Raw genomic sequence first — 16,263 nt, 5'->3', positions numbered from 1 at the left:
GCAACAGCCACATCCTGTTCAGGTCAAGATTAAAGCCACTTCTCTAGCTGCATTACTCTTTTTCACAGGTGAGGGAAAGGATTCTGCAAAAGGCAAAGGCATTTGTTTGTGGAATTCAGTCTGATAATATTTATTATAAATAGCACAGGTGTCCTTTGAACATCACTGTGACAGGTCACGCACGAGGAGTAGCAAGATCACCAGCTTGAGGGTGGTTGATGCATATATGAGACCACTACAATTCAACTGTGACTTAACTGGCCATGACTTTGGATGTCATAGCAGAAATCACAGCTTTCTACGGGAACAAGCATGAAAAGAGATGGACTTTGAGCACTCTGACTTCCATTTCCTCTGTAAAATTCAGCAGAACTAGTAAGAGAAATTGCTCAGCACCAGCGAAAGCCTACAGAAACACCTGATGAGGAACCCAAGCCTGCAGCAGCAACATGCCCAAGGAGGCTGAATGGCACTCATGTTGCTCTTGAAGTGCTCAAAGGACTGGGCAGCAGCACCCACCTGTAAATTACTTCATCTGCTTTTGCTCAGGACAGTTGTTGTGCATGAACTACCAAGCTGTCCCTTGCTCCACTGACTGCAAAACCAAGCAATTCAGCTAAACGTAGATGTCCATTAGTACTATTGTCAAGACTACTTCCTTCCCGAGAAGTTGGTTCTGCCTAGGTCTAGGCAAGTTTCCTGTTTTGTTGCCACCAACTTCTCATACGGGACCCCCAGCTACAGGTAAGAAAGCAGCAGGGACTTGACCTTGAGATGTAACTATGTGCTGTCACTTGATCATATATGCAGGTAAGTTTGGAAGTGATGATAAGTTTTTGCTGCTGCTGCTCCTAGCAAAATAGGGGGATGCTAATATTAACAACCAAGGAAGAGAAAACATCTCCTGCTAACCACCACATCAGGATATCATAGTGCAAAATAAACCCAGCCTGGATGAGCATATGTCTTGTAAATAAATCAGAAAATCTTTTAAGACATGTACCTAAATCTACCAAAAGGAATGGAAGCCTTTCAATTGACCTTTCTAGCGATGTCACATTTTAGGCAGAGAAAAATACTCCCTATTTAATTGTATATATTGTGAGGGTTGTTCTTTGAGATCCATAATGAAACCTGTAATTCCTAACATATTGCCATTACAGCTGCAAAGTCATAACAATGAAGAAGTATGCAATCGCTCTGCTTCTAGCATAGAAAAAATGCGTTAAAGACCTGCTGTGAAGTCTATGGCAGCATGCAGACTCTTGCAGGCTTTTAATGCAAGTACTGGGTGTATGCTCTTCTGTCTGTGGTGTGTTCGTCTGTAATTTGTGGGAAAATGTTACAGTTCTATTTTTAGTTCACTGCTCTGCATAACACCAGGAGTTTCTGATCCATAAATACGTCTCCTTGGAAAAGCTGCAGGGTGCTCTGCCTCAGCTCACACCTGAATCCTCTGATCACTGATGGTGTTGTGCTTCCAAACCAATGCCTCCTCTGGTCTTTCCTCCGTATCTGAGTTGCTCTTGGTCTAGCCAGCAATTTTATTTGCATCTCCTGGTCCAGATATTGCCCTTGTGTCTTCACAAGAATTTCCCAGTTCTGCTGGGAACCCCATGGAAGGAAGGAGCACTTTACTGTGGCTGCGATGCGGAACAGCCTGCACAGCCAGGGCAGTCAGGCTGGGCCCCCCAAATGCCAGTCCTGCTCCTGATACTACAAGCATCTGCATAATTTGTACGATCACCACACAGTTCATAGCAGATAGCCAGTTCTCTCTTCTCCCCCATCTTCCTACACTTGGTGCAGGCATGAGATGTTCCCAGGCTCCTGCAGTTGCACCCTGGGGTACGCTAAGTCCATATGTTGCTGGTCCCTTTCACATGAATTTCAAAAGAGCCAAGAAATTCACTCCTTGGAGATACACTTCTTTGTGCCCAGTCCATCCAGCAGAATGAATAAAACTTAGTCAAGATGGCCAGAAAAATATGTCATTGCTTAAGGTGACTTGATATTCAGAGATACCAAGTACATTTTTTGGGGGGTGAAGCAATAGATCCAACCCTACCAAAGTAGCATACCTAACCTTTCTTAAGTAAAAACTTTTCAAATACTTTTTTGCTTTAAATTTCTTAGTTTGCCAGGAATAGAAATGTCTATTTGTATTATACTATAGACATCAGTTCATTCCACCATTTTTTTCAGCATTTAGGGTTATTATCAGAGGACTCAATGTATTCTGAAAATGGCCTGTGTGTATTAAGAGAAATCAGGTATCTGTTTATTAAAAGCTTACAGTTTATGGCTGTTCTTGGCTTCCCTCACATTCCTAATTCTGTTAGAGATGTCTACTCTGTCCCAGCATCCTGGGGGGAACACAACCTTTTGTCATTGCTGCTGACAAGGCAACCCAACGATGTGAGAGAAACGGGTGACTGGCTGTAATTCCTAGTGCTCAGCAGCCCCTTTACAGGCTGTGCAGGAATATCAATCCTCTGAGTCCTCTTCAACTCATTCTGTCAGTGAGGAGAGCATTTTCAAGTGAACCAAGGCTATACTTAAAGCTGGTTGCAAAATACAGACCACTCTGATCAGGATTTATTTTAAATGCCAAACGTTTTTTGACTAGAGCTCCCAATTGGTGGGTGAGTTCCTGTTTTAAGGTAACAGCACTTTGGTCAGTGTCACAAATGACACTGCTTGAAACGTCATCAAAATGACACTTCATTAAGTGTCATCTGCATGATCATATAGATGAAGTTATCTGGCATATCTCTCCAGGAAACTGAGGCATAACTAGTGTAAAGAACTGTGTCTTGTACAAAAGCTTAGACTTGCAGCTGGAAATGCCGTTTCCCAAATAGCAGCAATTGCAGCTCACATCACAATATTCTCAACAACTGAAGATCTATGTTTCAAAAATGAACTGAGACTGAGTGTTATAATGCAAAACTCAACAGTTGTATTCAAGGCTGTGACAGCCTCACTGGTCTCATCTCCCTTCCTGTCTCTTCATGTATATGAATTATCCTCCCACATAGCTCCTTTTGTATCAACAATATACACAACATCTTTCCAAAGGCAAAGTGGAAATCCCTGCAAGTATTTCTGGTGCTGCTTCCAGCCAGAAATAACAGTAATCTGATCCATGAGCAAATTCCATTTCTGTTACTGAATTCCTTTGTACAAATATCTTAGCCTTGAAAAGGTTTGGCAACAGCTAGGCACAGGCTAATTTTACTTATAAGGTGTGAATCAAGGAAGATTTGCAAGTTTCTGCATCACAGACAGGAAGTGTCTGTGGCCCCTCTTACCACTTCTGATCGTCAACAGAAACATTTCAGCTCAGCAGTCTTAGAGGTAACTTTAAACATACTAAAAGCCCTGCAGATCCCACCTCCAGCCACCCTCATGGTCTCCAAAACCAAAACAGCATGGCCAAATCCAGAGCCTTGTCTTGAGACCTGGAAAGCTTCCAGCCTTCTTCAAAACCCCTGTCACTAACAGGCCGCATTATCCTGGGCAAAACTTAGTCTACAGTTTACAGTTTAGAGTTGAATAAATTATTCATTCAGGAGAATCCAGCAGACAGTTTGTGAGAGAAATGGTGACTGAGGAAAGGGCAAGCTCCTCTGCAGACTGCACAGTGCCTAAACCCCAGGAAAGCACAAGCACCAAGCTGCCAGCACTGCAGCAGCAGCAGCAAACTCCTGGAGGCTGCATACTGCCCAGCGGCCAACCCTGCTGCAGTGTGAACAGAGGCCCACAGCCAGCTAGCAGCCTCCGTGCTTCTTCACTGCCAACAGCTCCCATCCAAGCCAAGGCTCCTTGTACAGTACAGCAGCAGCTCTACCACACTGCTGCAGCCTCACAGCACCATTTCCTCCAGTTCCAAAGTTCTCACAGCTTCTGAGAGGTTGCTCATGGCCAGGTTTAGCCAGCAGCTCAGCTGTAGGGGTCACTGGCAAAACCAGAAACAAGGGGAGTTTATTTCTATCTAAGCTAATTGGCTAGCTGGTCTGACTGCGACCCCGGGGAGCCAGGCGCTGCCACCCAGCATGGCCTGACAGCACCAAGCAAGGGCGCCACGGCTGCTGTGAGCACACGCGCCTAGAATTCTCTCTCTTCATTCTCTCCTTACAACAGACATTATCTCCTCTGGCCCTGATGGGACCAAGCCGAGGGCTGGCAGGCCTTGATGTGTCCTTCCAGTACCACCACTCATCTGCTCTCCAGTCTCCAGCAGATCGTTTCACTGCCATGGCCCAGCTCACGGTGAATGCTGCTGCACTTTCTTTTTTCTTACAGCAGATCCTGAGGGTTTGCAGATGGCAAACATGGCACAAAAATTGAACTGTATTGTTAACAGGAGTGAAAGGTCCTCCAACTCCTAGCTATCTGTGGGATCTGGCCATCGATATAGAGTCTCCCATAATAACAGTATCAGGCTTGCTTAATCATTTTTGTACACTACAGCTCTGCAACCTGACAGTTCATCCTCTGCACAGATTCAAGGTATATCACAGCCATTTGTCAAACCAAATTGTTTGACAATCTGCGGATACATATATTTGCCATCTGCAATCTATTCCTTGGTTTCTGGCGCCTATTTTCAGTGCTTGCTTTCAAAAGCTCTTTCATATTTCCACGGGCTTCTTCATAACCTCCACCAGCAAAACCTCACACAGTTTAATTGTTGACAGCTGTGTTGAGAAGTATTTTGCATTTCTTCTGTTGTTCCTGTTGTTGCATGCACATGGGTTGCAACATTAAGGACCGTTTGGCTGTGTAACATGCACCAGGATGTGGAAAGCACACGATGACTTCAGAGAGGGTATTACTGCAGGTTTTAATTGTTTCTTATGGTTTTAGAGATATTTGCAGCTATGTATGTTCAAACAATGACAAGTAAAAGACATTTAAGTAAATGGGTGTGAAGCTCTGAAACTACCAAATAAATATTGACAGAGAAGTACAGGGCTAATTAGTGTAACAAGTGTACATAATGTGCTCAGGCAGCTGTGTCCTTATACAAAGGAAAACCCAATGCTAGTAAGTCATTCTTCAGTCAGGAAAATTTGCAAAGTTGCATGTTCCTTGTCAGACTCTGAGGACGAGCAGGGTCCATCCTTGACACAGGCAGGCACCTGCTGCAGCACCCAGCAGGCCAGCCTGTTGTTACGGGTACACCAAGCAGGGAGGCAGGACCTCTGCTTGCACCTACCTGCAACGCACAGAGAGGAAAGGGTCAACAGCCATTGATACAGCTCAGAAACAGATGAGCTTGGCACAGGCAGTCCACATGACTCTGAGCTAAAGCCCCACCACACAGAGACCTGTGCTGTCCCTGATGCATCCTGTGTCTCTCAAAAGTCTTGCTCCAAAGCGGTCAGACATGTGGATGCAGCAAAAAACTCCATATGTATAGTAAATGCCAGCATTAATAAAAGGTCAAGTGCCTTTGTTAGTCTTGGTACACTTGACACCCTATACCCAAACATTTTTCTTAGTATATATAGTTTAAATATATAAAAATAAAGTGACTCTCTCCTTTGGAGTCTGCATTTCAGTTTCATGGTAAAGAAGCACCAAGTCAAAAAAAAATAATCACTACTGAATACTTTTTTTTTTTTTAAAAGGCAGAAAGGAGTGGTGCAGAAGATGTGGTGTCAGAACATATCTAGGAGGTGTGTGGTTGTAATACTATGAAAGATGGAAAATGCTGGGGAGTAAACTGTTCTCTCTTCTGCCAGGCTGAACTCAAATCTGAAACATCTGTTCACAATACATGAGATGAGCTCTCTAAGTTAAGTAACATAAGCACAAGCTCTTCCTGATATCAGTGCAGAACAATTATCAGTTAAGCTTTTGTGGAATTCTAAGAATCTAGACACTTCTGCTGTTCCCTGCAAGCACAGAATAACAATGTTTTTACCACCTGATAATCACTTGCAGGCAAAAACTAACACTTTCTATTTGTAAAATATATGGTCACAGTGTTATGAAGCCTGTTTTTATTTTTTTCTAGAACTGAATTATATAATGCCCTTCAGGAACTATCCAGACTGGCCAATACTGTCTATATATAACACGTATCTCAGGCCAGCACAACTGGCACTTGAACAGGGGGGTCTTGGTTCAGCCTATTGCAAAGATAAAGGTCAGTGGAAAATACTAAGTTTTAGATATGCTTTACCACTATTAAAAGCATAATCCAAAGGACAGAGAGCGGAATGTTAGTTCAAAGTATTGAAAAGAATTTCCTTGCAGAATTCACACCCAAACATTCACATACCTCGTTGCATCTCCAGGCTTGGTAAAGAGGGATCCCGTTCTGCGTAGGGCTAAATTTTTATTTAAATGCCTGTGTATATTTACACATGAAGTACCTCTCTGCTATCTAAAATCCAGTAAGCTCAGAAATAGCACCATAGCAAATGAAGCAAAGAGCCACAGAACTGTGCACTATCTAGATTTTTTCCCTGCTTCTGCAGCTCTAGAGCAAATGTTGCCTGCAGCCCTCCTAAAAATTTCCAGAGTCAAAAGGCTTTCGACTATGGACTTCTGCCAGGGACAGGGGCAATAAATCAGGGTCAGTTTCTGAATCAGGGTCAGTTTCTGTTTCTGCTCCTGGTTCTATATGGTAGGGGACTGGATTTGAAGTGGAAGGTTCTAAAAACCATAGTAAGAAGGAAGAAAGGAAAAAAGAAAAAAAAAGAAAAAGCACATGTTATTCAGTAGCTGTCCAATAGGCCAAAAAAAAAAAGTGCCATTCTAGTTTTTTTTGCCTTCTCTTTGTACAACAGTAGATGGAGCTCTCCTTTCACCAGCTTCAGGAGTCCCTTAATGCCTGCAGTATTGCAAATTCTAGCACTGTAATTATTCTGTCAGCACCTGCATGTGACATATCTGTGATGGTTACAAAGGAGGGATCTCTGGCTCTATGGCTGCCCGCATGACATCATTCAGCAGCACAAGATTCCCTGAAATTTCTAGATGACAAAAATGTTTGATCAACCACAGTATTGCCTTTCCTTTCAGTTAGGCATTGTGTAAAAATCTTCCTTTCTTTTGTATGTTGTTACCAGGCTTACACAGAATTCACTACAGCTTGGCAAACGAGATAAAAGCACGTTTTATTTCTCTTGCAAAATAAGGAATGAGAAATTCTCGTGCCGTATTTAGAGCATATATAAAAATTACATCAAAACTGGAGACTACATTATACAGATGGTTTTACAGGAACTAATGTCAAGGGATCTGGGGCAAATTTCTCAACCCGTTTGCAGATCTAATGCCTAAAATCTGCATGTAAAAACAGGATAGAGGAAGTGGAATGAGGAGGAACACTGGCACTTACTTGCATCTTTGCAAGCTGGGAAAAATTACAAGTGTATATGTTGAATTTTTCTCTTGACCCCAGTCTTCACATGCTACTGCAAGTGACTCTAACAAGGCTCCACCTGGACACGGAAGGCTTTCCTTATGTTGTACACTATGGGACCAGAACTACAGGCTGCAGTTGCCTCAGGATATCAGCCAGAGCTTCTGCAAAAACAGCTGATTTACCAGGTTTTGCTGACCTTAATATCAAGACCTTGGAAACTCAGACCCCTCCTGCAGGTACATCAGGGCAAAGAGAAATGACAAAGGAAGTACATTTCTCACAAGGAGATCTCCGACAACCTAGAAGATTCCTTCCCCCAGAGCAATTTTCCTGACTCTGATGAATGAATTGCTAGCATTTGTTCCCAGTAACTGGGAAATGGGAACATGGATAACAACATCCCAACCTGAAATGCAAGCAGCTAGAGGAGCTCTTTTCACCTCCAGCTGTCAGGAGAGCACTTTGAAAAAGCAGCAGGGAAGGGCCTGGCCTAAGGGCTGAGCCTAGGATTGCCCGTCGCTTTCAGCTGAAGGATGCTATGGTATCAGCAGCATGATAAGAACTCATGAGCATTCAGAGGAGCTTTCATAAAGCCTTTCAAGTCTCCTTGATAAAGGAGAACAGGACATACCTGTTACTGCTTATGGTCCCCTTCTTGGGACAACCCTGCTGCTGGCTTAGGTTTTCGGAGAAAGTGTTCCATGGTTGAGCTTGCAGCAGCAGCACATGGTGGTTTTTCAAAACAGAAAGAAGTCAAAGATGTTTATCCTCATATATATATATATATATATGCTTTACATATATGTATGAATGCTTGTCATTTGAGACTGGTTAAAAGCCGAAAGCCACTTTACATACCAGCTCAATTTTATATACACTTTGACAGTCATAATATTATTCATCCACCCTACAATCATTCTGAGAAAGCGCGCTGCTTAAAATTACGCAAGAGCAGAAAAAGGCAAGGTGGATATGCAGCTCACATAAGGATTTCGTGCTCCCTAACTGCTGCAAAAACAGCTTGTCTTTATGGCCTTCTCTTAGGCTTATCCGTAAGGTACCAGGAACTCCACTCTCATTATCCCAGCCAAAACTGGGCTGATGTACTATCACAGGAGTAAAGCTGGTATAAGTAAGAGAAAAATTAAGCTGCTCATATTTTTGTTGTTGTTTGCTTGATAAAGCACTACACACATACTGGTTCGTTCTGCTAAATCCAAATGCAGGCTTGACTTAAAAAAAAAAAGAGTAATCACACACTGTTGACTGCCAGGGAAGGCTATCTTCAAAGTAAGCGTATAATTCTCTGGAAACATGTACTGCTATATAAGCAGTATATAAAAAGATATTTTGACTATTTTTTTTTTTTTTAAGATTCTTTAGAGAAAATATAATGTTATGCAAGTAGGAAAACCAAGAATATTGTAGAGTTACATGAGATGCTGGATATATTTGCCGGCTGGATGATATTTGCCAGCAAGGTAATTCAATATACCTCTATTCTGGCATTCAATAATTAAAGAGAGGCCCCCAGCAGTGAATTGCTGGGTGATTAACTCACAGCAGCAGCTATCCTCAGCCACCACCAGAGAAGTGCCAGCACCTGCAGACAGGCACTGGCAACTGTGTGCCACATCTTCACAGTCAGGCACTGGAATACAAGCAGGGAGAACTTCTCGCAGAACCAATTTTTCGTTTCTCTAAATAAAAGTTAACAGAAGAATGAAGACAAGACATTCATCTTTAAAGACATGTGTTTTTTCTACTTTTCAGCCTGCTAGTGACTGCTAGAGTTTCTAGATTTAAGACATCATCCTGCATTTAATTCTACATATGTATAATGGTCTGTTCAAACAGGATCTGTGATTCAACCCTAACAGAGAAAAAAATCTAGGTAAGGAAGTTGAAGTTTGGTCTTTAATAAACTGAAGCCAACAGCTGACAAATTAAATACTTCAGAGAAGTGAAAATTAAACAGTCCTGCAGTCACGAGTGTTGGCATATGGAAAGCTGCCACTGAGCTAATAATAGAAGTGTCTACCGCAGCAGAGAGGGAGGTCCCAGCATCCTAGAGCAAGCCATGCATCTGGGCACTGGGAATACAGCCATTAGGCAACGTATGTTTAACTAGCACATATTTGTTACCTTCCTGTCAGCTATTCGTCTTTGCAACCACTGGCTGAGGACAGCAGCCCACAGGCAATAGTGCCGCACTTTTGACACCAGATTCGTCTCTGCCCACCAGGTTGCCATTTTAGCAGATGAGTCTCCTGAAGCCACAGGAGCATGGGAGGGTCTTTCACCAGCACACTGCCTGGCTGAGTGCAACTGCTCTCCCAAAATCCAGACCCAAATCCAGACTACTGCTTCATTTGCATTTCATGTCACACATTTGCATTTCCCTGTTCTGTACACCAGCCACTTATTGCTCAGACAAATTCAAGTAGCTGTGTGAAGCTACCTGTGGACTGGGTCTTCCTTTCTTACTTCACTCTGACCCCTGCATAATTTGTTTGGGTACAGTGAAGTCACACTGCTGAAAGGTGGGAGGAGAACCACGGTCATTATGTGGAAGACAAAAAAGCATAGAAAAATTACAAATGAGAGAAGGAAAGTGATTTAGGCAGGTGGTTATGAAGCTCATCAGTAGTGCTTGCATAAGGTATTCCCCCTTTAACAAATCAGAGGGGAAAACAAATCAGGATGGTGGAACTACAGACAGACAGCAGCCAGGTAACTTGGCTTCAGTTGCCTACAAGAAACCATCCAAGCAGAGAAGGGAAGACCGAAGTATATGATGTGCTACAGTAGCCAGCAGTAATATCATGTATATATTATGCTCCTGCCATAGGAGGAGAAGCACACTCATGTGAAACATGCATCACCCCCACACGTGTAGTTCTCTTGGAGATGACAGACAAGGTTGATTCACAGCACTTCTCCTAAATAGTGTCCTACACTCTGTAATGCAGATAGCTGACAAGAGATAATGGGCACTAAAGAGCAGAAGTGAGATAAAGCTCTAAAGAGAAGAGGGAGATAAAGTGCTGGAGGAGATACACGAGTGCGCACACAGAGGAACAAGATCTATTAGAAAGTACAAGCAGCCTCTGCCAGCTTCAGCACTGAATCAGTGCTTCGCTTCCTACAGTATCTGGCACATGTACTTTAGGAGACTTTCAGAGGTACCAAGCCATAGAAAGCTTTTGGTTTCATCAGTACCAAGCAAGCTGAATAAAACGGGGCTGAGCGGTGAAAGAGCAATTCTGCTGATGTTAAGAAACCATCAGTCCAGGCAAGAGAAGCTCCTGCTGGTTGTACGGGTGGCAAGGAAGCAAAAGGAAAGGAAATTTTGAGAAGTTTCTTGGCTGGCTCTGTATCCACCGATATGCACTGCAAGGGGTATTTGCTGGCTCAGGATGATGCACCATCAGTTTAGATGATGACTACAGAAAGGCCAATCCATTTCCTTCTTCATCAGATTATTTTTTTCTGCCCCAAACGTCTTAGATTCAACAATGGGGATTTCTGTCCAACTGCCCCTTTCAGAATACTGTGAAAATAACCACCCTAAGAGCTATCAGCATCTCGTTCTCCGAGTTTGTGCACAAAACACTTTGGTGCACACACACAAGTTGCTTTTCAGTCAAGTCCAATGCCCATAATGATGGACAATGCACCTAGAGCTTTTACTGTAGGTATATATATATATACACACACACGTGAAAAATCTGCACCTCTTTGCCTCAGGTTGTAGCAAGAATAAAGTAAATAGAAAAGAAGCTGCAAGTTCTTCTGTTTAACATTTTGGTGCTTCCAGATCAGAAGCCAAAAAGACTATCCGACAGTTCTGCATCGTCTAGCTGCTTCCAGCAAGTTTCTATCTTCCACACACACAAGCTCTCCACAGGCAGACTTTAGCTGGCAATTTTATCCTTACAGAGACTCCACCTATTGGTAATGCATCATCCATGAGTAGAATAATCACATCTGGTTGGGTACATGAGCTTCAGAGAGCTTAGAGCTGCATCAAATGAGTTTATAACTGGCCTTTCACTAATGTGCCTGAAAGCTTGCCAGAGCAGAAAGTTTGACTCCAGCAGTGCTGGATACAGGAGACACACCTGGGATGAATTTCTTCTGTGCCGGCCGGGCTCTTCCATGCCTGAGGAGGAAATGATGGCTCAGCCCTTGCATGATGGACAGGCTGCTGCAGCTAGGCTTGTCACCAGCTAGAAGGCGAAAGGAATACTTCTAGAGGCCTGCTCTTTCCTCAGCACTGGTTGTTCACCACAGCCACAGAAAGGTTTTGGCACCGAGGATGGTGCCCTGGCCTTCCCTGTCTGAGCAGCAGCATGAGGAATAGACTGGCATTTCTTCTTTCTTTGGTTCCTATATGTTCTCCTCTTCTGCTGACTTCTTTGGTCTCTCTGTGCTCTTCTGCCCACACTTTGGCTTCAGCAACATATGATACAGACAAAAAGCAAAGAGCACGGTACAGGCAGCGGAATTTGAGGGGGGCTCGTACCCTCTTACTCCCTACATGGCACTCCTGGGAAAGTGACACTTGTCCATGCATAGCAACAGCATTGATACCACACAGGGCAGCAGATTAAATTAAAATAGCAGCAATGCTGACAGTACTCACAGGTCTCAGAAAAGAAAGGTGATGCCGATTTGACTTGTTCATCTTTCCCATGACAGGAAATATTTCAAACACTGTTAACAGCACAAACATTGTCTGCTTCAATCATTCTTTGTACCTCGTGATACTCTGCCTCAGGATCACACAAATAAAAGAAGACCTCAGTATTCCTTTTGCTTTCTAAAGAAAGAGCTCAAAATGCAATAAAATCCAACCTCTCTGTATTGTTCTTCATATGCTCCAAAGCGTTCAGCTGCTCACAATATATCATGTTACAGCCTATGGATGCACCAATCTAAGTAAAGTAAGCTGGTCACCCAGCAGTCAGCTGCTGTGGTGACCTCAGCAGCTCACAGGCCAGCAGAGGCTGCATCCTGAGCCAGCAACAGCGCCAAGAGGAGCTTTCAGCCAGTCTGCATCCGTGAAACAAAGCCTTCCGCTTTCCACCCAATCCATTAACAGCAGAGTAAAGAGGCATGGAGGAGGAAGGGTAACCAGTGCTCAAGTACACACGCAGAACTGTCTTAAGCTACCATTTTCAACTACTTTTCTGCTTTATGGGCCTTAGCACAATAGGAAAAATGGAGCTGAGATGCAGAGAGCAATCAGTTTCTCTTCCAGAATCACACATTCATACCTAACTAGTACTTGGATCAGAGAAACCCCAGGAAGCACTGAAAAAAGCACGCATTTTTCAAAGCTTTGACAAAAATATTTTTTCCTTTCTTTCCCCAAATGACCTGTGTCCTGTAACAACAAACGAAGGACACTAACTGTAACTTTTTTCAGAAAGTACCCTCAAATAATATTCCTACTGTGTTTTAGACACAAAATAAAAAATTGTGATTTCACAGTGTTAATCAGGAGTAACTTGAAGACGACATACTGGAAATCACAAATGAATCCCAGAAGTTTTGATCTAATTTGGAATCTGTCAGTTTCAATTCTTGCTGCAGAAAACTTCATAAACCTGAAAACAACAAAAAGAATGTAGCAATAAATTATGCACAAGAATAAGATCCACTGGGGAAAAAAAAGTCTGATTTAGAAAAAACAGCATGGGATACATCATTGGCTTTGTCTTAGAGGGTTCCAAGCTGCAAAGCGACTCTCAGTTTCACTGCGAGGCAGACTGTTTGCATTTCACTGCACCCTGTCCTCAGCATGGCCCAGCAGAGAGCCACAACCCCAGAGGAAAGTGAGGTTGGCTTCCCCATGCTGCCTGAGATCCCCCCCACAAACAGCAAGTGGTAGGGCACACACAAAAGCAGCACCACTCTCCCCCACTTCCCTTTTAAATTATCCTGGGAAAAATAAATTAAATCTTCTTGACCTGCAGCTGCAACAGACTGAGGAATTCCACTGTGCCAGCTCCAGAAGCTCTTCATGCAGAAGCAGACATGCAGGCCACGGATGCACCAAGACCCCTGCCTGCTCCTGCCGTGGCAGGACAGGGCTGCCTGCAGCGCGCACTCCAGCGTCGCCCCCGTAGCCATTACAAAGCACAAGGAGCAGGGGCTGCGCCATGGGGAACGAGCGCTTGCACCAGCCCTGGCTCCCTGTGGAGGCCAGCGTCCTGGCCCAGGGCAGACCTGCACCAGTGCATCATGAGCGGGCAGGGCAGGCCCCCCCATTGCTGTGGTGCTCATCCCCAAGACGTGCCCAGCCATATGTGCAGACCGCTGCCAGGGAAGGCTGTCAGTGACACGGGACCAGTGTGCTCTGGCCACCCCACACACAGCCCATAACACACCACAGCTCAGCAGCAGATCCCACTGTGGCACAGAGGCAAGACAGCCCCTTAGCTCATCGCTGGCTTGCTCCAACTGGAAGCACCTGCATGCCCACCGAGCAGCAGGGAGGGAGAAGTGTCAGACGTACATGCCAATGAGCCCCAGGCCAGGCACCTTGGGGACACACTGCGGTCAGTCCACACAGGCACCCTGTCATCAGGGAGGGCACGTGGCCCCCGCATCCCCAGAGGAAGGCATGCTGACAGACCCACGCCAGAGGCAGGGGTACAGCTTCCTGTAGCCCATGCAGGTGCCGAGGACCATGAAGCAGTGAGGGATCCTCTGCCACACAGCAAGATAAGCATTCGATGCCTGCACCCAGCTTCAGGGAGCTCTGCGGCAACCTCACAGGCTCCAGCATCAGCTTCCCACCTTCCAGGTCCTCTAAAAGAGGCTGAGGCAACAGAACAGGGGGGTTTCTTTGGCATTTCCTAGTTTTTCAGGGCAAAAAGGAGTTGGTTTAGAAAGGCTGCGTTAAGGACTGAAATGTCCAGTTTTCTGTTGAGCATATGATGTGTACCCAGTCCTGGGTGTTACACTGGGTAGCACAGAGGTGGCAAACATTGCTGTTTCCCCTCTCTCCATGAAGAGCACTGCAAAGAACAATAACCTTTTTCTTTTTTTGCATTAGCTTTTGGTTCATTTGCCTGCATTCTTTGGACACAATTAACTAGACTTAAGTGAAAAAAAATTATTTCTCATTAAAAATTGCCTCAAACTGTATTGTCTTAGTGACTGAATATACAGCTTTTGGGCGTGTTACGTATGTGTATTTGGTTGAATTGCAATAGTTTGCCTGTTTACTGCAAATGAGTGTTTTCCAGGGGGAAATAGCACTTGCAGTAACAAGCTGTCTCTCGGGCCCTAACAGCACAAACTGTAGTTTACCGTGATATAACAACTGTTCCAGATGTCTTTCTAAACTACATTACACACAACATGGAGGTTTCAGCAGACACAATTTTACTCCATGCAGAATGCAATTTTCTTCCACACATATGAAGTCACAAGTGCTGGCTTGTACACTGATCTGACAGTCCCATACCTGGGCTCCCACCTGCAGAGGTGGGAAGTATCAGATATTTGCATATTTGAACACGGTGCACAGCTGCCCCAAAGCAGGTATGTGTGCATGCAGGTTGGAAACAAAAACAAAGGGCTGACTGCTGATAAAAACTTGGCCATCAAAACCCAGAATTAGGAATATATATGGATAGAAAACTGATTTCAGATCAGAGTAAAACATGTATTAGTATTATGGATATTAGTTATCTTCTTGGGCCTTGAAAAAAACCACTTGTATGGAATAAAGCAGCTAAGATGCCCTGTGGTTTTCCTTACCATCCAAAAACTAGCTGTGAACTTTTGGCAGTTACTTTCCTGAGTTTTTTAGGTTATTACCCAAATAGATGAGAGACAGCCATCACACATTACTGACCTCTCTTCTCTGTACCTTGGTCCTGGCCCTCCCTCGACTGAGTGCTTCCTTTTTCTCTTCTGCAGCCTTGACTTCACATTACTGCCAGTTCTGGTTTTCCTCACAGATGGCAAACATTCATCTCTTGCCTACATTCACTTGCAAGAAGAAACAAGCCTTCTGCCTTGCTCTGCACAATGTTAAAAGAAATGACATGAGACTAAACTTCACCACTAACCATAAATGCATTTAATCTACTAAAAAGCTGAAGGAACAGAGCCTGCAGGACAAGCCCCTCTCCAAAGTCTCAGGCCTGTGGGGAAAATTCAAAGCACCGGTTTTACAATATATTATGTGGTAGAGGGAGACCACTTAATCAGTATACTAGAGGCAGATGAACACAGAACTCACCATTTCCAGGATGCAAGAGATTTGTCCTGCAGTGCTCACTATTAAAGACTTTACATAGTGTGCTACCTGCTCAGTAAACCCAAGAGATTAGACAACTCTGTCACAAATTTACAAATGATAAAGAAAATTCGATAAAAAGACTTGGAGATACGAAGACATTTTTAACTCCCATCATGGGAGCTAGACCAAGGGTTGAGGCCTGTACATGGTCTGTTCAGCATGCATGCTCCCCAGTCACCACCACATTCCTCCCTCTGGGGGTAAACAGCAGTCTGAGTGAGAGTCAGGGGCTCCCTCCTTACAAGCAACAGCAGAGGCCAAAGAGTGTGCAAGCCTAAATGCACAAGTCTGAAGTTATTTGAAGACATGGGAATATACAGAAAAAAGTCTCTGTTTTAAAAGCCACACAGTTGTGCCCAGTACTGTGATCAAATGCTATCATTACCCTACCAGAGCTTAAAATAGGTCGAGTAACAAGACAAACAACTGTAAAAATCCTAAGCTACTGCCAACAGACACGCAGGAGGCAGCAGCATCACAGTTTCACTTCACTTCCAGTGACTGCATTGTTTGTAGAACGAAGGAGTCTCCATTATGATTCAGGATAACA

General features: G+C 44.1%; 1 long non-coding RNA gene across 6 annotated transcripts in view; it reads right to left on the bottom strand.

Moving 5' to 3' along the window:
- Window positions 1–16,263, bottom strand: part of LOC308199879 — a 75,658-nt gene that overhangs the window by 33,612 nt on the left and 25,783 nt on the right. The gene's annotated exons all lie outside the window — the stretch shown is intronic.

The sequence above is a fragment of the Anser brachyrhynchus genome (assembly GCF_964034855.1).
Source record: "Anser brachyrhynchus genome assembly, chromosome: 9".
NCBI classification, from domain to species: domain Eukaryota; kingdom Metazoa; phylum Chordata; class Aves; order Anseriformes; family Anatidae; genus Anser; species Anser brachyrhynchus.
Note: the sequence above shows the minus strand (reverse complement) of the source record. Positions and strands in the feature narration are given on the sequence as shown.